At 44.9% G+C, this 23,687-nt stretch overlaps 2 pseudogenes; one reads left to right on the forward strand and one right to left on the reverse strand.

Annotated features, from left to right (window-relative positions):
- Nucleotides 1-5,216: 5,216 nt before the first annotated feature.
- LOC136525559 (probable tRNA-splicing endonuclease subunit Sen2) lies at nt 5,217-12,318 on the forward strand (annotated as a pseudogene).
- Nucleotides 12,319-12,862: 544 nt separating this feature from the next.
- On the reverse strand, nt 12,863-23,424 carry LOC136525934 (uncharacterized; annotated as a pseudogene).
- Nucleotides 23,425-23,687: the final 263 nt, after the last annotated feature.

Genomic DNA, 23,687 nt, shown 5'->3' on the forward strand with positions numbered 1-23,687 from the left:
ATTTTATTATTCACGTCTTAGAAAATCTCACACTGCTCTACGCAAGTGCCCAGCCCAGGTGTCTACGCAGTCAGTGCAGAACAGGAACCCATTTTGTCATGTATTTGCACTCGCAGGGAGTGGTTGATTTGGCCCAAGATTTCACCGCAAAACATCCATTTTGGGCTCGGTTTTGAGGTTGGAACACCCGGAACAATTTGGACGCGGTTAACGCGCGACCACGTCCGCGATGCCCCCCGCGCCGACCAGCCCTGCTGCCAGCCCCTTTCCCTTCTCAGCTTGTGGTCCCAGGCGCAAAAGGCTAGTGTGCGATGTCCTCGATCCCACTCCGGTCCCCCGTTCCCTGCTGCATGTGTGATGCATGCAAGCTGACCACGTAAACGAAAAAAATAAAATATTTTCTTTGACTTGTATAACTTTTGAATGGTTTATTCGTTTTCAATTCCGTCTACACCAGTGTGTTCTACGTGACGAGACGAACAAAACTAGACTCCACTTACCTATGTTTCGAAGAATTTTATTTTAGTAGTAATTTATGTATAATATCTGATAGGAGATTTATCAAAGGAGTTGCTAACATGTAATACTAAAGTTTTTTTAGAATACATGTAATACTAAAGTTGGTACTCCAAAAATATACTAAAGTTGCTACACAGTATACACAAGATCAGACCAAAAAATCAAAAGGAGTTACTATCATATAATACTAAAGTTGCTAGTCCCAAAATGTACCAAACTTGTTACATAGTATACACAAGCGCGGGGGGGGGGGGGGGGGGGGGGGGGGGGTTGTCTGCAAAAAAATTCAAAGGTGTTACTACGACATAATACTAAGTAAGCATTGCATAAACTGCCAACTGGGGGCCAAGTTATTAATCTGCTCCTCCTCTCCGCCGACTTACTCCTCTTCCCCGCAGATTGACCGCTCCTTTCCGCACTAAAACACATAAATGCTGTTAATATTGAAATTGACAACCAGAAAAATTAACTAAAATTGACAATAAAAACTAAAAACTAAAGTAAACAAATGAAAAAATACTGTAAAAATAACAATGAAGCTGAAATTACCTTGAATTGAACTGAAATTGAAAAACAGAAACCGAAAACAAAAGTAGACAAAATGAAAAACAAAAAAAAACTAAAACTAAAATTACCATAAACTTATTGAAACTTACCAGAAAATAAAACTAAAATTGACACCCACGAAAAAAATTAAAAATAAAACAAAAACTAAAATTACCAGAAAACTGATTGATATTGACTACTCTAAAACATGACTTGCTGCCAACTGAGACATTTATATAAAGGTTCTAACCCCTAAAGAGAGTAGCGATCCAAACAAGATAAGCTGCGACGTGGAGAGACAAATTATATAAGCATTGCATAAGCTGCCAACTAGGAGGCAATTTATTATACAATGCATTACAAAAGCCAGAAAACATGACTCGCTGCTAACTGGGGGCATTTATTAAAAAAGTTAGGAAATATGACTTGCTGCAAACTGGAACTGAAATTGACAAACAAAATCTTGAACTGAAATTGACAAATAGAAACTGAAAACGAAAGAAGACAACCAAAAAAACATTGAAGGTAAAATTACCAAGATAAAACTGAAATTGACAAAAAAATAAAATTGACGAATGGACGATCAAAACTAAAGTAGACACAATAAAAAAAAGAAAACTAAAATTAAAAGTACAATAAACTAGAATTGAAAGTGACAACAAATAATGAAAAATGAAATTGACAAATAAGTTGCTACACGCTTAATATATAAGTTGTTACACGTTTCCTAGTTTATATAATTTGTTGGAAGGTTAATATATAAGTTGCTACACGCTTAATACATAAATAGCTATTACATATATAACATAAGTTGCCAGTACATACAAACTATTTTGAAACACATGTATCATAGTCTTATTTCATAGATCTCATCCAAGTGGCTCAATAGTACAAATAAGTAAAAAAATAGAAAAATAATAGAAAATAAAAACAAGTTGCTACACGCTTAATACATAAGTTGCTACACGTTTGCAAGTATATATAATTTGTTGGAAGATTAATATATATGTTGCTCCACACTTAATACATAAATAGCTATTACATATATAACATAAGTTGCCAGTACATACAAACTATTTTGAAACACATGTATCATAGTCTTATTTCATAGATCTCATCACAAGTGGCTCAATAGTACAAATAAGTAAAAAAAAAAAGTAAATACCAGCAACTAAAAAAGAAATTAACAACCAGAAAACAAAACAAATAATTGAGAAAAAAATAAAATAAGTTATTATACAACTAATATGTAGAATTTAGGAATGCATTCAAACCTAAAAGTATGCTAAAATTAATAACTGAAATTACTAAATGAAAAGACAAACTGAAATTGTAATACTAAAATTACAAAATGAAAATGCAAACTGAAATTACATTTGAACCTAAAAGGGTAACTGAGAATTGAAACTAAAAAAACAGGACTGAAAAACTGAAACTAAAAAACTAAAAAAAGAACTAGACTGAACTAAAACGAGGGGTAAATTCTTTTGTGGCAACTATAGATGGGCAACGGGCCAGCACGAGCCCGTGTCAGGCACTGCCCGACGAGGCACGGCCCGCCAGGGCCCGACGTGCCACCGGGCCGTGCAGCCCTGGGTTTCGTGCTTGGCTGACGACCCAAGCATGGCCTGTGGGGCCCTTTTTTGTGCCGGGCCGGCCTAGAAAAGCACGGCCTTTTTAGCAGGTCGGGGCGCCCCCGAGGCCCACGTCCATGCCACCGACTGCCGTCGCCGCCGCGTCGCGATTTCACGAAGGAGGGAGGGAGCAAGCAAGCGAGGCCGCCGTGTTGCAAAGGAGGGAGCTCGAGGCCGTCGAGTCACGAAGGAGGAGGGAGGGAGCTCGAGGCCATCGCAAGGGGGCGAGGAAGACGCGGTCACCACTGCCGCTTGAGGAAGACCATGGAGGAGGAGCAGTTGGCCGTTGATGCGGGTGGTGAGGAGGAGGTGGCTGGCCGCCGTCGGTGGTGCTGGCGTGGAGGAGGCGGCCGGTGGCGCGGGGGGCGAGGAGGAGGCGAGGTCGCGACTCGCGACTACGCATGAGCCTTGTGCGGCGCGGTGTCACGGGGATGGCCGTTGGGGATGCGGTAAGCGGCTAGGGATAGGGATACGATGGGTGAGGTGAGCGGCTGGGGATAGGATACAGTAAGTTGGATGAAGCGTGAAAGCAGTCAGGGTTACGGTGGAAATAGGATGGGCTGTTAGGCACCAGGCCTCCACCGGGCCTAGCATATTTTACCGGGCCGTGCCGCCCACCGGACTGAGGGAGCAGCCCAGGCACGACCTGGTCCTCCGGGGCCGTCTGGCCCGGGCCCGTTAGCCACCGGGCCAGGCCATACTTGGGTTAGGCAAAAAAACCGAGCCTCGTGCCGGGCCATGCGGGCTACGAGCTGCATGCCCATATATAGTGGTAACTTATGTGTACAACTGGTAACTTATGTGTACAACTGGTACCCTTTGGTAACAACTTATACATTGTAGGTGAGGTAACTAATATGCAGGATTTAGAAAGACATTCGAATCTAAAAGGGTGACTAAAATCTAAAACAAAATAAAATTTAAAAAAAATAAAATGAAAAATGAAACTAAAAAACTAAAAAAAAACCAGACTGAAAATTAAACTAAAAAATATTTGAAAAACATGATTGAAAATAAAACTAAAAAAAAACAAAAAAAACTCATTATACTAAAACTAAAATAAAAATATACAAAAAAACTAATATGTACGATTTAGAAAGATATTTCAACCTGAAAGGGAAACTTAACACAAATACTGAAGAAATGAAACTCATAACTCATTAAACTAAAAGGGAGACTGAAAAAAAACTCATAAGTCATTAAACTAAACTAAAAAATAATGAAACAAAAAACTAATATGTAGGATTGAGAAAGGCATTCGAACCTGAAAGGAAAATTGAAAAATCAAAAGTGAAGAAATGAAACTCAAAACTTATTAAACTAAAAGGGTGAATGAAAAAATTAAAGTCATAACTCATTAAACTGAAACTAAAAGAAAAAAATGAAACATAAAAATGTGACTCCAGGTTAAACATATTCTTGAATTTCCAGACCACATGACAGCGTATAAAAAACATTGTAGCAGTCCCAAACACACGACAAGCTGCCAACTGAAGACATATAACCCTTGGAGCCACCCTGAATCGAAAACTAGCTACGACCCTTAATCAGTATGGGTGTGGTAGCACTCTGAATCAGCACACGGATGAATGATTATGTATAATGTAGCTGAATTATTAACATAAATTGCTATATACTTAATACATAAGTAGCTATTATATATACAATATAAATTGCTAGTATATAAAAATTATTTTTTAACATAGGCATCGCATGTCTACCTTTTCGGATCTCATAATACGACGTAAAGAGCACAATATCGCAAAAAAATAAAAATGAACATCCTATCCTATATTTTAAAAATAGGTGAATGGTGTCAGATAGATTTTGTGAAAAGTTATCGCATTTTTAAAACAGACAATTGCCTAATAAAAAAGCCTCCTGGGCTGGGCTAGGCCGGCTGATGGAGTCCTTAGTGGAGTGGCACGCCGGTACAAAAACTTTGCGTATTGGCCCTATTTAAGCCCACGTGATGATCCATTAATACGTGCATATAAAAGCCTACGGGCCATGTCACAACAATACAAAAGGCCGCGGGCGACAGGCTCAGCGAGCGCGACCGTGTGCCAGTATCCTTTGCGAACAAATTCCACTGTCAGATTGGAACCGAAGGCCAAAGCCCAGTACAAGCGCGCGCAACACCCCAGCGGCCCAGACCAGCCCACTGAAGACAAAGAGCCGAGGCCCGGCCCAGTAGCCCACGTCCTCGCTCACCTTGGAGCGGCGGCGCGCACCTTGGAGCGTCCATGTCCCGGTGAGCAGCCCCTGCCCGACAGCACCTCCCGCGCCTAGCCGCCGCGGCCGTCCGCTGCAGCAGACCGCGCAGGCTCCAGGGCAACGCCGCGCCTCAGGGCCTTGCCCCGCTCCAGACTGGCGGCCCCTGCGACCCCGCCCAACGGCGCCGTTCCTCCAGGGCAACCCCTGCGGCAGCGGTAGCAGGTGCAGCAAGTAGCTACACGCCTGGCCGCTTGCTTGTGCACAAGGTGAACCGGACTCTGCTCTACTTTCTCTCTCTCTCTCTCCCTCTTGTTTCCCCTTTCGTCCATGTCGTAGATGCCATGCCCGTAGATTTGTGGATTAAGGATTTCCATCAAGTCTCATGTCGTGCCATCAGCTTATGGATTTGCCAGGTCCTAGATGGAAGAAGGGCAAGGACGGCAAGGACTTCGCAGCACTCGCAGCAGCCAATCCCATGTCAAGCATAGTCGCCGAGCTCCAGGCTTTACTGAGGGACGCGATTCTCGAGGTCGGCTCACGCCAAGCCAAGCTTCTGAACCAAGCCGCGCCTTTGGCCAGGCCGTGGAGAGTGCAGGCGCAGAGAGGCAGTGGTTCCAGCTGGGCCCCGAGGAGGTATTCTTCCTTTGCCATGCCCTGAAGTGTGTCGTGGTTGAGTCGGAGAACAAGGCGCGGATGGGTGTACTGGAGCTGTGGGATCTCTTGGTATCTGTTAGTTGATCTCACGACTTATTAGGCTTTTGGATCTGCGTCCTGATCGGAGGCGCTCAACCCTAATATAGTTGGTGAGCCCCTGTCGTACAGCACTATAAAGAGAGGTGGGGACCAGGGCTCTAACTACGAGGTTGACCAGAGCCGCCATGACCCACCAACAGCTAAACCTAACCTAATCTAAAGAGAGTGCTGCCAGCGACAGGAAGACCTACTGACTTCGCCGTCACCATCGGACAGCGGCACCTCGCATCACCGTCGCCTCTGCATCGCGACCACTACGCTGGACTCCACCGCGCTGAGCTCCCACGACACTAGCGTCCACGCGGCTACGGCGCAACTACGCCATGGCGAAGTAGAGAAACTAATTTCTCCATCTAAGTAAGATGTTTATCCCCTGATCTACGTTTTAGAGGCACTGTGTTTTCCAACAATGGTATCAGAGCTGGGTTAACAGTATGTAGATCCAGTATGGGGTAGAGAATTGAAAAGAAATCGAAGAGGAACAGAGGATTCGATCCATTTTGGATTAAAACCCTAACCCTAACCGGGTAAAAGAAAATAGAAAAGAGTCCAGGAGGGTGGTGGGCGTCACTCAACTGCCGGTCACCACCGCCACCGCGTGGGGAAAGGTGCCGCACCACCGTCTTCGGATCTGAGAAGAGAAGAGAAAGGGGTCTCGGCACTCCTAGCCGAACCCTAACCCACGAAGCACTCGCTGGGGAAGATAAATAGTGACTCTAGTGAGTCAAACCCTAACCCTAATCGGGAAAGAAATCGAGATGCAGAGTTCAACCAAACCCTAACCCGTCGGGGAAGAAGAACAGTAACCCTAACTCGAACCCCAAATTGGTTCAACTCCGAAAAGAAAAGAAAGAAGATCCAAAAGAGAAGAAGGGGAAGAGGGGAAAGGGCTTATCTCGCCAATCTCGAATCAAAACCGAGAGAAAAACTGAATCGGGTTAATCCGAACCCTAACGAAACCCTAACCCTAACTCACGACGAGAAAGAGGAAGAGGTAAACGGACAAGGGTCAGGAGCTCCTACCTGGGGTCTGCCTGCTTTGTCTCCACCGTCGACCGTCGAGAGGACACCGCGCGGGAAGTCAACCTTAGCCGCCGGGGCGGGAGAAGTCGCCGCACGATCTCTGCCTTAGGCTCGGGCCAAAGGGCACCACCATGGTGCCGCTCGACGGTGCCACGCGCGGCTCCAGCCGCACGCGTGCGTCGGCGAGGGGTGCCACGGTGGAGCCGCCATCCCCGCGTCGCGTCTCGCTCTCGGTTGCTCGCTGTGGCTGCGCTGAGGGGGAAGAGGAGGGTGGCGAAGAGAGGGAAGGGAGGCGCCGAATGCGTTAGGGTTCGGGGGAGGACGCCGCGCGGGGGGTTTTGTTCGACCGACGCGCGTGCGCGACTGTCCGATGCAGATCAACAGACGTCAGCGAACGGGCCAACATTCGGCCCAGGCGGGCAAGCGCGGCGGATGAGTTTGCCGGCCTAGGCCTAGGTTGCGGCCTGGGAAGCTGTAGCGCCCGTGCGAACAGAAATAGGCGGGGCCAGAATTCACTGTTTCAGCTGGTTTGGGCCAAATGAACAGTGTTCATACGAGTTTAAGTTTTATTTTTTTTCAGAAGCAATTTTTATGATATTTGTCTACTTTAATATCTCTGTTAAAATTTGAACCAACGGGATAATTTTTCAGAGAATATTTGAGAAAAGTTTAATGTTTCTAAAAAATAGATAATGCATTTTTTTCATATTTCCGCTGCTAAAGAAATTGTTTATTCTCCAGTTATTTTGAACCAACGTGATATTTAATTGGAGAAAAAGAGATTTTGACATGATTATGATGTTGTTATTTTCTGACCAACGTTGTTAATAATAATATCGTAATTTTAATGATTTTATGCATTAATTCTATTTCTGCCCAACGGTGATGTAGAATTAGTGTATAAGAACAGTTGTATGTTTTAATTTTGACCAACATTGAAATCAAGGCATGCAATTGTTGTTATTATTTATGTTCTCACTCTATATAAATTATGTTTTAAGGCGGATACAACTTAATGGGTTGTATAAAAGAGATCTCCACTCTCAAAGGTGACAACTATACGGAGTGGAAGAAAAAGATTGACCTGACCTTCATCTTGGCTGAGGTGGACTGGATAGTCACCTCACCTTGTCCCACTGAGCCTGTGGCATCGGTGAGGGAGACAAACGAGGCTGATGCCACTTGGGTAACTAAAGAGAGGGATTTTGAATTCCAAAAGATGTCCTATGACCTTGAGCATAGGAAGTGGGTCACTGCCAACAAGAAATATTTGCTGTGATAAAGAACACGATTGAGCCTGCAATTGTGGGCTCAATCCCAGAGTGTGATACGGTCACCGAGTACCTCGATAGAATAAAATGCCAGTTCACTGGCTCTTCAAAGACAGCTGCTACCCAACTAAAAAAACAGCTGGTGACAAAGAGATACTCTGAAAATGATGGCATAAGAGAGCACATACTATTTGTTATCACTACGTGATGATGTGAATGTTGTAGGCGATGATGGAAACATTGCGTGCGATAATGAGAATGTATCCTCGTCCGTGGATGTAAACAGAAAATAAAAGAGAGCTCATGATGCGTCGAAATTATGTTACTATCGTTTAGGCCATATTTCGAGGGGGAGAATATAAAGACTAGTTAAGAATGATATTCTTCCTCCATTAGAGTTCTCAGATTTAGAACAATGCAGAGAATGCATAAAAGAAAAGTATATAAAGAAAATTAAGAAAGATGCCAAACAAAGCGTAGAAATTTTAAAGATTATTCACACAGACATTTGTGGTCCGTTTCCTATAAAGAGTGTGGATGGTTATGATTCGTTCATAATATTCACAGATGATTACTCCCGTTATGACTATTTTTATCCAATCGAAGAAAGAACATAAGCATTGGATAAATTTAAGATATTTAAGGCAGAAGTTGAAAACCAACACAATTTAAATATTAAGATAGTCAGGTCCGACCGTGGGGGGAGTACTACGGTCGGCATACCCCATATGGCAAAGTTCTTGGACCTTTTGCAAGGTTCTTACAGGAGAATGTCATAGTAGCCCAGTATTCTACACCGGACGAACCTCAGCAGAATAGAGTAGCTAAAAGACGCAATCGTACCTGATGGATATGGTGCGCAGTATGATAAGTTACTCCACTTTACTGTTGAGCCTGTGGATGGAGGCGTTAAAAATTACCATTCATATTCTCAATAGAGTACCAAGTAAGTCGGTGCCCAAAACACCGTATAAGTTGTGGACAAGAAGAGAACCCTCACTAAACCACTTACGTGTGTGGGGGAGTCCTGCTGAGGCTAAAGTATTTAACCCAAATATTGGGAAGCTAGATCCCAAAACAGTAACTTGCCATTTCATTGGCTACCCAGAAAAGTCAAAAGGTTTTCGTTTCTACGGTCTAGACAGACATACAAAGTTTATGGAAACAAGACATGCTGTCTTCCTAGAGGATGAAATGATGAGGGGGAGCATGGTAGCTCAAGAAATTGACCTTGAAGAGAAACAGGTATATGCGCCCACTCAAATGATTCATGAGCCGTTTTTCTCACTACCTGCTGTCGCTGCACCGACAGTGCAAGATACTATGGTGCCAACACCTGTTGTTATTCCGCCTGTGGCAACAATGAATGACGATGAGGAACATGTTCTTTAGGATCCTGTAGAACCTATTGCCACACATGAGGGGGAGCAACAACAGCCTCAAACAGAAGATGTGCCAAATGTGGAGACCCCTAGAAGGTCTCAAAGAGTTAAAAAACCAGCTATTCCTGCTGACTATGAAGTATACAACACTAAGGAATTTCAAATGGAGGATGATCCCACCTCATTTGAAGAAGTCATGAGAAGTGATCATTCATCAAAGTGGCTTGAGGCCATGGAAGATGAAATAAAATCTATGAATGCCAATAAAATTTGAAACATGAAAATAATTCCTAAAGAAGCCAAAACAGTAGGCTGTAAATGGGTCTACAAAACAAAACTTGACTCTCAAGGGAATATAGAGAGATATAAAGCACCTTATGACAAAAGGCTTTACGTAAAGAGAATGGATTGATTACAATGAGACATTTTCTTCAGTCTCATATAAGGATTCTTTCAGAATCATAATAGCATTAGTGGCATATTATGATTTAGAATTATATCAGATAGATGTAAAGATGGAATTTCTCAATGGGGACTTAGAGGAAAATGTTTACATGCCACAACCGAAAGATTTTGTCATGGAAGGAAAAGAACGAATGGGATGCCGCAAAAAAAATCCATTTATGGATTAAAACCAAGCTTCAAGATAGTGGTACTTGAAATTTGATCAGACAATAAGAAATTTTAGGTTTAAATAGAATGTTGAGGACAATTGTGTTTGTAAAGTTTTAGAATGGGAAGTTTATCTTCCTTGTCCTATATGTGGATGATATCTTACTTGCTAGTAGTGATGTCAGTCTACTACTAGAGACAAAGAAGTTTTTGTCCTCAAAATTTGATATAAAAGATCTTGGTGAAGCTTCGTTTGTTCTAGAGATCGAGATTCACCGAGATAGAAGTAAAGAGGTATTAGAACTGTCACAAAAGGCATACATAGAAAAGATCTTAAAGAAATTTAGTATGCACAAATATAGTCCCTCACCTGCTCCTATAGTCAAGGGTGACAGATATAGGGATTTTTAATGCTACAGGAACTAATATGAGATCGATCAAATGAAAGCGGTTTCATATGCTTCAGTTGTTGGAAGCTTGCAATATGCTTAAGTATGTACGTGTCCTGACTTGGCATTTGTTATCGGGTTACTTGGCAGATTCCAGAGCAATCCTGGAACAGAACACTGGAAATTGATAAAGAAAATCTTGTGTTATTTGCAAGGAACGAAAAGCCTCATGATGACGTATAGAAGATCAGATTCACTCCATATAGTAGGATATTCTGATTCTGATTATGCAGGAGATGATAGAAAATCCACGTCTGGATATGTATTCACTCTCGCAGGGGGAGCTATTTCATGGAAAAGCTCAAAGCAAACCATCACTACATCGTCCACAATGTATGCCGAGTTTGTAGCGTGTTATAAGGCAACGGGGCAGGTGAACTGGCTAAAGAAGTTCATACCCGATTTGAAGGTGGTTGACGACATCTATAGACCACTTAAGTTATACTGCGATAATAATCCGGCAGTATAGTATGCTCACAACAATAAGTCAAGTGGTGCTGCCAAGCACATTGACATAAAGTATTATGTTGTGAAAGATAAAGTCTGATATCATGTCATAAGTCTTGAGCATATAAGTATCGAAAAGATGCTCGCAGATCCGCTTACAAAAGACTTACCACCCAACGTGTTCAGAGAACATGTAGCTAGCATGGGTTTAAGGGAAAGCCTATAATTTCTGGACAAAAGAAGATCCAAAGTTAAGTATCTATCCAAAGTTAAGTATCTATTTCAGAACAGAGTGGTGTGTTGTAGCTATTAAATCTATCGGCAATTGACCGTGACGATGAAACATGCTCTATGCGCTAATCTGTAATGGAATGAACAAAAGTAAATGATATGAAATTGAAAGATGGAAGTAAGATCAAGGGGGAGAATGTTAGTTGATCTCCACCAATAGGCCCGGGCCCTTGGATCTGTGCCCTGATCGGGGGCGCCCAACTCTAATATGGTTGGTGGGTTCCTGTCGCATAACACTATAAAGAGAGGTGGGGACCAGGGCTCTAACTACGAGGTTGACTGGAGCCGCCGTGACTCACCAACAGCTAAACCTAACCCGATCTAAAGAGAGTGCTGCCAGCGATGGGAAGACCTACTGACTTCGCCGTCACCACCGGACAGTGGCACCTCGCGTCACCGTCGCCTCTGCATTGCCACCACTACGCTGGACTCCACCGCGCCGAGCTCCCACAACACCGGCGTCCACGCGGCTGCGGCGCAACTGCGCCATGGCGAAGTAGAGGAACCAATTTCTCCATCTAAATAAGATGTTTACCCCTGATTTACGTTTCAGAGGCATTGTGTTTTCTAACAGTATCCACCTCGGAGCAATTCCCGGAGATGTACAGGGCCTATGAACACCTTAGGCTGAAGAACTGGGTTGTAAAGTCGGGATTGCAGTATGGGGCGGACTTTGTAGCTTACCGTCATGGCATCATCATTCGGCACTTGTGCACTCGGAGTTTGCCGTGATTGTGGTTCCAGAAGGCAAAGCGTTTGGCACTAGGTGCGGCCGCATGAAGGTCTGGTCTGACCTGCTCTGTGCGCTTCGAGCCTCTGGAAGTGTGGCCAAGACGTTACTTGTTCTGACCATCAGCACCAAGAGCTCCGAGCTGGGATCCTTGGATTGTTTGGAACAGATGATTGTTCATGAGAGGACGATCACCAGATGGATACCACAGCAGTGCCGTGAGCAACAAGACAAACCATGCAGAGAAGAAACCAACATGGATGGGCAATTACAGAAATCCTGCAGAGAAGTATCGAGCACGAAGAACAAGAGCATACAAGTGGGGGTGTAGTGTTTAGCTATTGGGGTGTAGTGCTAAGCTTTACAATTCTTGCTAAGCCGCTTGTGCTGATTTGTACGGTTGATTTGTTGGGGGAGAAAAACACTGCCGGCTTATTAGAGTAGCCGAACAGAGTCAACGGACTATTTGTTTCTTGGTAATCCTTTTTTTGGTTATCACTATTCAAGACTGCTTTCGACTGGCGATTATGTAGTCTGGAGGACTAGAGAACTCACTATCTGCATGACCGACACCACTGGAGGTCTGGAGCATATTGAACAAATGAGGTACACCAGATGCATTTCTTTATGCATATGTGCATCGTTTTTTGTGATGTAGTTGATGTATTCTATAGTTTCAGTAGCTTAAACTTATCATAATGTTACGGTAAATGTATGTTAGTGAATTAACCTTTAATACAACAGAACTCAACATACAATAGCTTGCTAAGATTTCTGGAGTAAACATGACCAAGAAAACTGATCTTACACGAAGTCTGTAAATTTATATATATTTGGTATATAAATTTAAACTTTTGATTTACGTTTTATCGTCAAGTGACAAATCTGCTTACAGTAAATAATGTAATTGGCATCATGATGGGATCTTAGATAATCGTGAAGGTGACTGGGGATTAGGTAAAGAATGAAGTTCACAATTGTGTCTGCTTCATATCTGGTAATTCACTGTGTGGTCCTTCCGTATACCACTCTCAAGGTACTCGTACAAGCTAGCTTCACCATCATAGTTCACTGATAAAACAGCTGTGCTGTGTGCTCCGTGTCCTGTAGAGCCCCTTCACCAAAACAGAATTTAAGTTCATTTCTGAAGTATTAGCCTATGCTTATGTACACAGATATTTATAAGTGGCCAGATGATATAGTTTTTCAACTAGCTGAACCCTGAATCAAGAGATTTTTTTCTCACCTGGTCAGTTTTCACCTCAATGAAGATGGAGCTCACCATGCTCCCAGTTGGGATCACAACCAGTATTTGGCAGTCTATCTTTGTCAGCCTTTGTGGTGTCAGTCATTAGCCTCTCAACTATATCCTTCACTTCAATCTCATCATCACCATGCTCCCTAAGAAGCTCCCTGAAGTTTTTACCGAGGCGAATTGCCTACAAGTGCATACACAACAATGAAAAAAATCCCTTTAGGTTTCCTCACACTGTCTTCATGAATAACGGTCTTGGTATGATGAATGGTCCCTGAGAGACAGAGTAGGTTGCAATAATGCATTGTCATCTTATCTTACTTCTTGCACATGCTGTGCTATAAATTGAGTTAAATGCAATGTTGCTTATTACTAGGGAAGTACTTTATGGTTCACATGTTGCTTTCTCACGCTTTTCCCAGCTCAATGTTTTCTCTGTGATCCATAATTTTAATGCAGCTAAAAATTAAATAATTAACGTGACACCTTATAGGCATTTGGCATTTCTACTTTTGTACCTACCAATATATGCTACTCACTATACCAAATAAAATCATCCTGTTCATTTTTATTTGCAAGGCATTTTGAGATTTTTAGCTATCTATACAAATCTTGTTGAACATGAAAGTGCTCTGTTTACCTTCTGCCAAGGGCTATCTAGCCTTGCATTGGACAGCACATTGAGTCCTGGTGAGACGAGTTGAATTGTTGCAGGCTGCCCCTTAGGCCGGTTTGACACATAGACCATGATATTTGTTGTTAGATTGGCTAGTATGAGGTTGAAGCCATTGTATTCATGAGCTTCTTCTGCCACTTCAGTTGCAACTTCGAGTGGGCTCTTGTTGCTCTGCACGGTACAGACTGGATTATGCTTGCTATTCAGGAACAATATTACATCGAAGATAATTTCATGTTGATTAGGAGAAGTGGTTGATTAATCGTAGGTTCTTACAATGCATGCTATAGTTATTAGTTGTAATAGGATGAACCACTAAAGTGTTTTCAATGGTAATTTTTTGGTTTATAATGGGAATGCGGTGTGAATATATGTTCCTGTGTGCGCCATCTAGTGTCTACACCAATCACTGTCAAAACGGAGGAATTGTCAGAGTGACCGAATCAGGTGCTAAGGAATGATAGCGACAACAAAAGTAAGATGGAAAACACCAGCTTGGGTTGTACAATAAATGAACCTATCTTTCTCGGTATTACCTCATCTTTCGGATAAAAACTCAACAAACTTGAATGATCTAGTGGAAGCTTTTGATTTGTTTTGCTATATATACCTGCAGGAACCTGAGAGGCAGATCTCCCCTAGTCTGTGCACCGGGCATGGCATCTGGTTCAAGCACATTGGTCAGGAAGGCAAGCCTGTGTTGAAACTAGCGGTTTCAATCTGCATGGCGGAGACCGAGGCCTCCGTAGCGGTTTCAATCTGCGTGGCGGAGACTGAGGCCTCCGTCCGTCTGACGATCGGCCTCGGGCGGAGGCTCGGGATACGAACGACAGGGGGGATAGAGGTGAGTAAGGGAATGACGCGGGAAACTATGATCATGCAATCAGCGCAGTTTTAGTCCACGAGCTGGAAAAAGAATCAGGCAAAACTCAAAAACCAGTTTATTTCATCTCAGAAGCACTGTCCGGAGCCAAGCTAAACTATATAGAGGTAGAAAAAGTCGCCTACGCAGTGTTGATGGCATCAAGAAAACTAAAGCATTACTTCCAAGCCCACGAAATCTCAGTTCCAACATCTCTGCCACTACAAGACTTGCTCAGAAACAAAGAAGCCTCCGGCAGAATAGGCAAATGGGCTACAGAGCTATCACAGTTTGGAATCTCATATGTCCCCAGAACAGCAATCAAATCACAAGCATTAGCTGATTTTGTAGCAGATTGGACACCTCCGACAGAGCCCAAGACGCAACCAACAGCTCAAGGCTGGATAGCATTCACGGATGGAGCCTGGGGCCAAGCCGGAGCAGGAGCCTCCGCCGTCCTAATGGCACCCTCCGGCGTCAGACTGAAATACGCAGCAAGGCTAGAGTTCAAATCAACAAACAACATAGCAGAATACGAAGGCCTGATCCTAGCGCTGAGCAAAGCAAAGGCCCTAGGGGCAAAAACATTGACAGTCAAAACAGATTCTCAAGTGGTCACTGGCCAAGTAGAAAAAGAATACATAGCAAGAGAGCCAGAACTCATCAAATACCTATCCGTTGTCAGAAATTTGGAGCGGAGATTCAAGGGTTTCACCCTCAAGCACATCCCAAGACCAGAAAATGCAGAGGCAGATGAATTGGCAAAGGCTGCGGCAAACAACCTGCCACTGCCTCCAAACACTTTTTACCAGATCTTGAAGTCTCCGGCAACTGCGGAGACATCCAAGGCACCAAAACCCATACTACACCTGCAAAATGAAGATTGGAGAAAGGTGATAACAGAATTCCTAGAAGGCAAAACAACCGAAGAAGATGAAGCAAAAGCAACAAGAATACAGGCCAGGGCAAGAAATTACACAATCATAAATGGCGTACTGTACAAAAAAGGAGTAGTCCAGCCTCTCCTCAAATGCATATCGCAGAGCGAAGGCATAGAATTGCTTCAAGAAATACACTCAGGAATTTGCGGGTCGTACATTGGCTCCAGAGCTTTATCAGCAAAGGCAATAAGGCAAGGTTTTTATTGGCCAACACACATACAAGACGTAGAGCAGGCAATCAGAACATGCAAAGCATGCCAAACATTCTCTCCAGGACAGTCAAAACCATCATCGGAGACCTAGCTTATACCTCCGATATGGCCGCTGCAAAGACGGGGGATGGACCTGGTCGGCCCATTACCTCCATCCCAAGGAGGAAACAGATTCGCAGTAGTGGCAGTGGAATATTTCACAAGATGGATAGAGGCAAAGCCGCTGGCGAAGATAACCTCAGAAACTATCAGAAAGTTCTTCTGGCAGAACATCGTTTGCAGATTTGGTGTACCAAGGATCTTGACAGTAGACAATGGAAAACAATTCGATTCAGAGAACTTCAAAGAATTCTGCAAAAGCATAGGGACAAAATTAGCCTTCGCCTCTGTATACCACCCAGAGTCCAATAGAGCAGTGGAAAGAGCAAACAAAATAGTTTTTTAGCAATATCAATGACACTGCTGGGCCTACACAAAGGAAAATGGATAGATGAATTACCTAGAGTTATTTGGTCACACAATACATCCGTCTCAAGAACAACAGGATTCACACCATTCAAACTGCTTTATGGAGAAGAGGCCATGATGCCAGAAGAAATAAAGCACGAAAGCCTCCGCACAACAAGTCAGCTGATGTTGCAAGATGAAGAATATGCAAAAGAAATAATATAAGCCACCAGACTGAAAGCAGTCGACAATATTGCAAAATATCAGTCCCAAACCAAGAAGTGGAGAGACTCTCAGGTGGTAAGGAAAGACATAAAACACGGAGACCTCGTACTCAGGAGAAAACCAAACGCACAACTTGTCGGTAAATTGCAACCGAAATGGGAAAGGCCCATACACAGCAACGGCAGCAGGCCGACCTGGTTCTTTCCACTTGACCGACAGCGAAGGTGTCACGACAACCCACACATAGAATATCGACAGCCTTCGCAGATACTACATCTAGGCAATGTACCAAAGGGCAACCTCCACAAAATATAAGCGGAGGCCCCTACATGCAATTACCTTAGTTTTTTTACTTCATTTAAAACAAAATGTAAAAGAGCCTGCACTCTTTTCCTCACAGGGGAACTCCAAACGGAGGTGAGGTTTTTAACGAGGCAGGCTCAATGTAAAAATCCTCTACAAGTATAAAGAGGTAATTCCCCAAAAGAACGCCACAAAGAACCCAAAACCGAAAGCGGCCAGCTCTGGCGCCGCAATATTCGGTAAATAAAAACCACAGGTGCTTTCAAAGCGTCAGCCATAGGCAAGGGCAATTTGAAACGACCTCTATAGCCAAAAAGGCCTCCAACCCTTGACAAAGACCTGACCAAAGTTAGGCATCAAGGCAAAAATCCTTGGCCAAAAAGGCCTCCGACCCTTGACAAAGACCTGACCAAAGTCAGGCATCAAGGCAAAAATCCTTGGCCAAAAAGGCCTCCGACCCCCGGAAGATTCGCCCGCTGCACAACGGTCACCTCCGAAAAAATCACGGGGAACACAACGGACACTAACACAGCGAAAACGGCCGCGATGTAGGGCAACGGCTAGATTTGCTGCCCAATGGCTACTCTCGACGAGACCAACGGCTACGCCAGAGCAGGCCAGGGGGGAAGTAGCGGGGGGAATCCGTTTTTATAATGGGGGGGGGGGGGGGGCTTTCGGGCGTTAACATTTTTGTACGTTGTTAGATGGAACGTATCTTGGCTTTAATGGCCTGTATGTTGCCTGAATTATTTGTTCTTCTTGAGATCTTTGAAGTAAAGAGGCCTGGCGCCGCAGTGGTGGTAGTGTTTTGTCAGTCACTTTTTGTTTTTCCTATTTCGGATAGCAGAGACATTTTTCCTAGTTCTGGCGCCACAATTTTGTTTCCCCTGACGCTAGTTTTTTTAAGGTTGGAGGCCTGTTCCACCGAGGTTGTTGCCTTGATGCCTGACTTCGGTCAGGTCTTTGTCAATGGTTGGAGGTATTTTTGGCCAAAGATTTTTGCCTTGATGCCTGACTTTGGTCAGGTCTTTGTCAAGGGTCGGAGGCCTTTTTGGCCAAGGATTTTTGCCTTGATGCCTGGCTTTGGTCAAGTCTTTGTCAAGGGTCGGAGGCCTTTTTGGCTAAGGATTTTTGCCTTGATGCCTGACTTTGGTCAGGTCTTTGTCAAGGGTCGGAGGCCTTTTTGGCCAAGGATTTTTGCCTTGATGCATGATTTTGGTCAGGTCTTTGTCAAGGGTCGGAGGCCTTTTTGGCCATAGAGGTCGTTTCAAATTGCCCTTGCCTATGGCTGGCGCTTTGAAAGGACCTGTGGTTTTTATTTACCGAATATTGCGGCGCCAAAGCTGGCCGCTTTCGGTTTTGGGTTCTTTGTGGCGTTCTTTTGGGGAATTACCTCTTTATACTTGTAGAGGATTTTTACATTGAGCCTGCCTCGTTAAAAACCTCACCTCCATTTAGAGTTCCCCTGTGAGGAAAAGAGTGCAGACTCTTTTACATTTTGTTTTGAATGAAGTAAAAAAAACTAAGGTAATTGCATGTAGGGGCCTCCGCTTATATTTTGCGGAGGTTGCCCTTTGGTACGTTGCCCTTTGGTACATTGCCTAGATGTAGTATCTGCGAAGACTGTCGATATTCCATGTGTGGGTTATCGTGACACCTTCGCTGTCGGTCAAGTGGAAAGAACCAGGTCGGCCTGCTGCCGTTGCTGTGTATGGGCCTTCCCATTTCGGTTGCAATTTACCGACAAGTTGTGCGTTTGGTTTTCTCCTGAGTACGAGGTCTCCGTGTTTTATGTCTTTCCTTACCACCTGAGAGTCTCTCCACTTCTTGGTTTGGGACTGATATTTTGTAATGTTGTCGACTGCTTTCAGTCTGGTGGCTTCTATTGTTTCTTTTGTATATTCTTCATCTTGCAACATCAGCTGACTTGTTGTGCGGAGGCTTTCGTGCTTTATTTCTTCTGGCATCATGGCCTCTTCTTCATAAAGCAGTTTGAATGGTGTGAATCCTATTGTTCTTGAGATGGATGTATTGTGTGACCAAATAACTCTAGGTAATTCATCTATCCATTTTCCTTTGCGTAGGCCCAGCAGTGTCTTTGATATTGCTGAAAAGACTATTCTATTTGCTCTTTCCACTGCTCCATTGGACTCTGGGTGGTATACAGAGGCGAAGGCTAATTTTGTCCCTATGCTTTTGCAGAATTCTTTGAAGTTCTCTGAATCGAATTGTTTTCCATTGTCTACTGTCAAGATCCTTGGTACACCGAATCTGCAAACGATGTTCTGCCAGAAGAACTTTCTGATAGTTTCTAAGGTTATCTTCGCCAGCGGCTTTGCCTCTATCCATCTTGTGAAATATTCCACTGTCACTACTGCGAATCTGTTTCCTCCTTGGGATGGAGGTAATGGGCCGACCAGGTCCATCTCCCATCTTTGCAGCGGCCATATCGGAGGTATAAGCTGGGTCTCCGACGATGGTTTTGACTGTCCTAGAGAGAATGTTTGGCATGCTTTGCATGTTGTGACTGTCTGCTCTGCGTCTTGTATGTGTGTTGGCCAATAAAAACCTTGCCTTATTGCCTTTGCTGATAAAGCTCTGGAGCCAATGTGCGACCCGCAAATTCCTGAGTGTATTTCTTGAAGCAATTCTATACCTTTGCTCTACGATATGCATTTGAGGAGAGGCTGGACTACTCCTTTTTTGTACAGTACGCCATTTACGATTGTGTAATTTCTTGCCCTGGCCTGTATTCTTGCTGCTTTTGCTTCATCTTCTTCGGTTGTTTTGTCTTCTAGGAATTCTGTTATCACCTTTCTCCAATCTTCATTATGCAGGTGTAGTATGGGTTTTGGTGCCTTGGATGTCTCCGCAGTTGCCGGAGACTTCAAGATCTGGTAAAAAGTGTTTGGAGGCAGTGGCAGGTTGTTTGCCGTAGCCTTTGCCAATTCATTTGCCTCTGCATTTTCTGATCTTGGGATGTGCTTGAGGGTAAAACCCTTGAATCTCCGCTCTAAATTTCTAACAATGGATAGGTATTTGATGAGTTCTGGCTCTCTTGCTGTGTATTCTTTTTCTACTTGGCCAGTGACCACTTGAGAATCTGTTTTGACTGTCAATGTTTTTGCCCCTAGGGCCTTTGCTTTGCTCAGCGCTAGGATCAGGCCTTCGTATTCTGCTATGTTGTTTGTTGATTTGAACTCTAGCCTTGCTGCGTATTTCAGTCTGACGCCGGAGGGTGCCGTTAGGACGGCGGAGGCTCCTGCTCCGGCTTGGCCCTAGGCTCCATCCGTGAATGCTATCTAGCCTTGAGCTGTTGGTTGTGTCTTGGGCTCTGTCGGAGGTGTCCAATCTGCTACAAAATCAGCTAATGCTTGTGATTTGATTGCTGTTCTGGGGACATATGAGATTCCAAACTGTGATAGCTCTGTAGCCCATTTGCCTATTATGTCGAAGGCTTCTTTGTTTCTGAGCAAGTCTTGTAGTGGCAGAGATGTTGGAACTGAGATTTCGTGGGCTTGGAAGTAATGCTTTAGTTTTCTTGATGCCATCAGCACTGCGTAGGCGACTTTTTCTACCTCTGTATAGTTTAGCTTGGCTCCGGACAGTGCTTCTGAGATGAAATAAACTGGTTTTTGAGTTTTGCCTGATTTTTTTTCCAGCTCGTGGACTAAAACTGCGTTGACTGCATGGTCGGAGGCTGCCACATACAGCAATAGGTGGCTGTCCGATTCTGGGATGGAGACCATCAGTGAGTTTGCCAGATACTCTTTCAAGTTATGAAATGCCTCCGACTACTTGGGCCCCCATTCGAAGTTGTCTCCGCCCCTCAGGGCTTGGAAGAAGGGTAGGCTGCGTTCTGCTGATTTTGAGATGAATCTGTTGAGCGCTGCTATTCTTCCCGTTAGCTTTTGTACTTCCTTCTTGTTTTTGGGCTCTGTTGTGGCTGAATTTGGTTGGGCCTCCAGATCTTGAATCTCTTGGTCTTGGGGTTCCGGTAGTTGACCCTGGGCGTCTGCTCTAGTGTCATCCTCTGCTGGCGAGGTTGCGTAGGCGCTATGAATGTTGTGCCTAGGCCTTCCTCGCTGACCTGTGGTCGCTGCTGCTCTGGTGGTGGTCTTTCTTTTCCCTGCCATCATTGGTTTGCCTTGGCTCAACCATGGTGGGCGCCAATGTTGAAACTAGCGGTTTCAATCTGCGTGGCGGAGACCGAGGCCTCTGTAGCGGTTTCAATCTGCGTGGCGGAGACCGAGGCCTCCGTCCGTCTGACGATCGGCCTCGGGCGGAGGCTCGGGATACGAACGACAGGGGGGATAGAGGTGAGTAAGGGAATGACGCGGGAAACTATGGTTTCATTAACTCGTTCACCCACCAACCTCCATGGTTACAAGTGTCCCCTATTTATAGGACTCGACTACCACATAACAGAATTTATTACAATGCCCCTCAACTGCTACAGTACATTCCTGGAATATTCTGCCGCTAGCCTCTTGTTCGGGGGGCAGTCCTGCCATACCGTCTCTAAGTAATGGGCTTCCATGAGCAGTCGGCCCACTGTAGCCTGGTCTTCGGCCCAAAGGCCTAGGTCCCCGGCGCTGGCCTTCATCTTCCACGGCACGCCGCTCCCTCGGCGGGTCTCCGCCGGATGGTCGGAGACGTTATCTGCGGGTCTTCGCCCGGCCGCGCGGGGGCCATGGTTCTCGCCGCTGGCCTCCGCGTTCAGGGGCGCGCCGTTGCCTTGGAGAATCTTCGCCGGTCCGGGCGGAGGCATCACCCGCAGGTCTCCGCCCGGCCGCTGGCCTCCGCCCTCAGGGGCGCGCTGTCGCCTTGGAGAGTCCCGCCGGTCCGGGCGGAGACATCATCCGTAGGTCTCCACCCGGCCGCGCAGGCGCACACTTAGGCAAGATCGTTTGTTTGATTAGTTTAGAGATAAGGATGCCTCCGCCCGTAATACCGGAGACGCCCGCCTGAGCGGTCGGCGGGATGCGTGCCTGGCCTTGGCGGAGTCCGCGATGACCCCTCGAGCATGGTCGGGAAATTTCCTAGTCAGCGCCGGGTCTCCGCCCCAAGACGCTCGAAGACGCCTTGGCGACACCCCGCTGCCGGGGGCCTTCGCCACCCGCCAAAGCCATGTTACAACAGCCTGCCATCCTTGGTGCAACCCATCCATGTTCCTCCACCAAGCACATCCCTGCCGCCAAGAATCTTCTTTGAGCCTTCTCCCCCACCATCCTACTGCTTTTGTAGGCCTGCATCAGTTCTTCAAGATACGAAGTGATGAACACTGAACAGCTAGCATTGTTGTTTTACAGTGGGTAACCTTTCTATAGCCTATAGATTTCTCTAGCAGCATTTTGTTTCTGAGAAAAGATATGAGCATACGTTAGTATATGAACACTTGCATCGCATATGTTAGTGTGGTTCGTTGAAATTCTGTCCGTGGACGTATAACTTTGGAGGGAAAAAGTACCCAGTTTTCAAAATAGTACCTCATATGGCAGAGCTATTATTGCAGATTGGGGTCCAGTGTCGGTGCTTGGATTTTAAGGGCCCTCCGGCGATTTCGTCGTAACGGCCCCTCTTGACCATGTATAAAAAAAGGGCGTATCCAGTGCAGAGAGCTCCCGCTCTGTGCGGAGTCTGGGGAAGAGTGTCAGTGGCAAGCCAGTGGCAAGCCTTACCCTCGCCTGTGCAATGAGAGTAGACCGCGACTCGAACCCAGGACCTTCCGGTCACAGGCGGTAAGACTCTACCGCTTGCACCAGGCCCGCCCTTCCCTCTTGACCATGTATAAAATCTTATAATATATATACGCTAATTTTACTTGCAAAACGAAAGCAAATTCAATAACATATTTTTAATTTAACATGGCTGATAATTATCGAGAAACAATATAGATTAAGGAATATATTTGTAGATGTATGATAATTATCGAGGAATAATGTAGATTAAAAAAAAAATATATTCATTTTCTTTTCTCACCCATGACAAATGTTTCTTAGGTAATATTATAAAATTCTAACATGTAAATTAGAAGAAAAATATGATTATATGGGTACAAAGTACTAGAAATATGGAATACTATACAAATAATTAATTTGGATTAAAATAAAAAGAAAAAAAATACCTTGGGCCTAAACAACTAATCGATGAACGCAATTCATAAGAAGCAAAGAATCAAGATGTCGTCGTCGTGGAGCCCTGCCTGGTCGCCGTCCTCGTGCGCCGTGTCCGTGTCTCCGGTAGTCTAGCTCTTCGCGGCGGCGCGGCTCGCCAGCTCCGCGCGTGTAAGGCGCATGTCCCGAACTCACGATCAGAGTGTGTTGTGTGCAGCGTGACTCCTCGCCTCCTCTCTGCCCGAGGGTCGTGGGGAAAGAAAACTAGGAAAGAAATGTCAATATTGTCTTTTTGGACCGCCTAGCCAGTTCTATGTCTCTCTTCTTATTAGTTTGCTAATGTCTAATGGACTATAGGACCTGAGGGTTTATATACCTGGGCTTGGGCCCCTCCTTCGCTTGGGCCCTCGACCGTCGCACCTCCTGGCCTACCCTTAGGGCCGGCACTGTTGGGGTCCTACAAAGATCAATAAAACCAAGCAAGATCACGCACCTGCTGTGGAATTCGTCTCTATTCACACACACACACACACACACACACACACACACACACACACACAGAGAGAGAGAGAGAGAGAGAGAGAGAGAGAGAGATTATATGCTAACATCACAGACACAGCAACAATCTCTCTCTCTCGGTGTAAAAAAAACATATCTCTCTCTCTCTCTCACACACACGGGTGATGACGGTATAAATATGCTCCCTTCTTAGGGACACTCTTCAAGAACAGTTCATACATATGATTTTCGCATGTCCGACCTAAATATCAAAAGGT

Source organism: Miscanthus floridulus, chromosome 19, assembly GCF_019320115.1.
Source record: "Miscanthus floridulus cultivar M001 chromosome 19, ASM1932011v1, whole genome shotgun sequence".
Lineage (NCBI taxonomy): Eukaryota > Viridiplantae > Streptophyta > Magnoliopsida > Poales > Poaceae > Miscanthus > Miscanthus floridulus.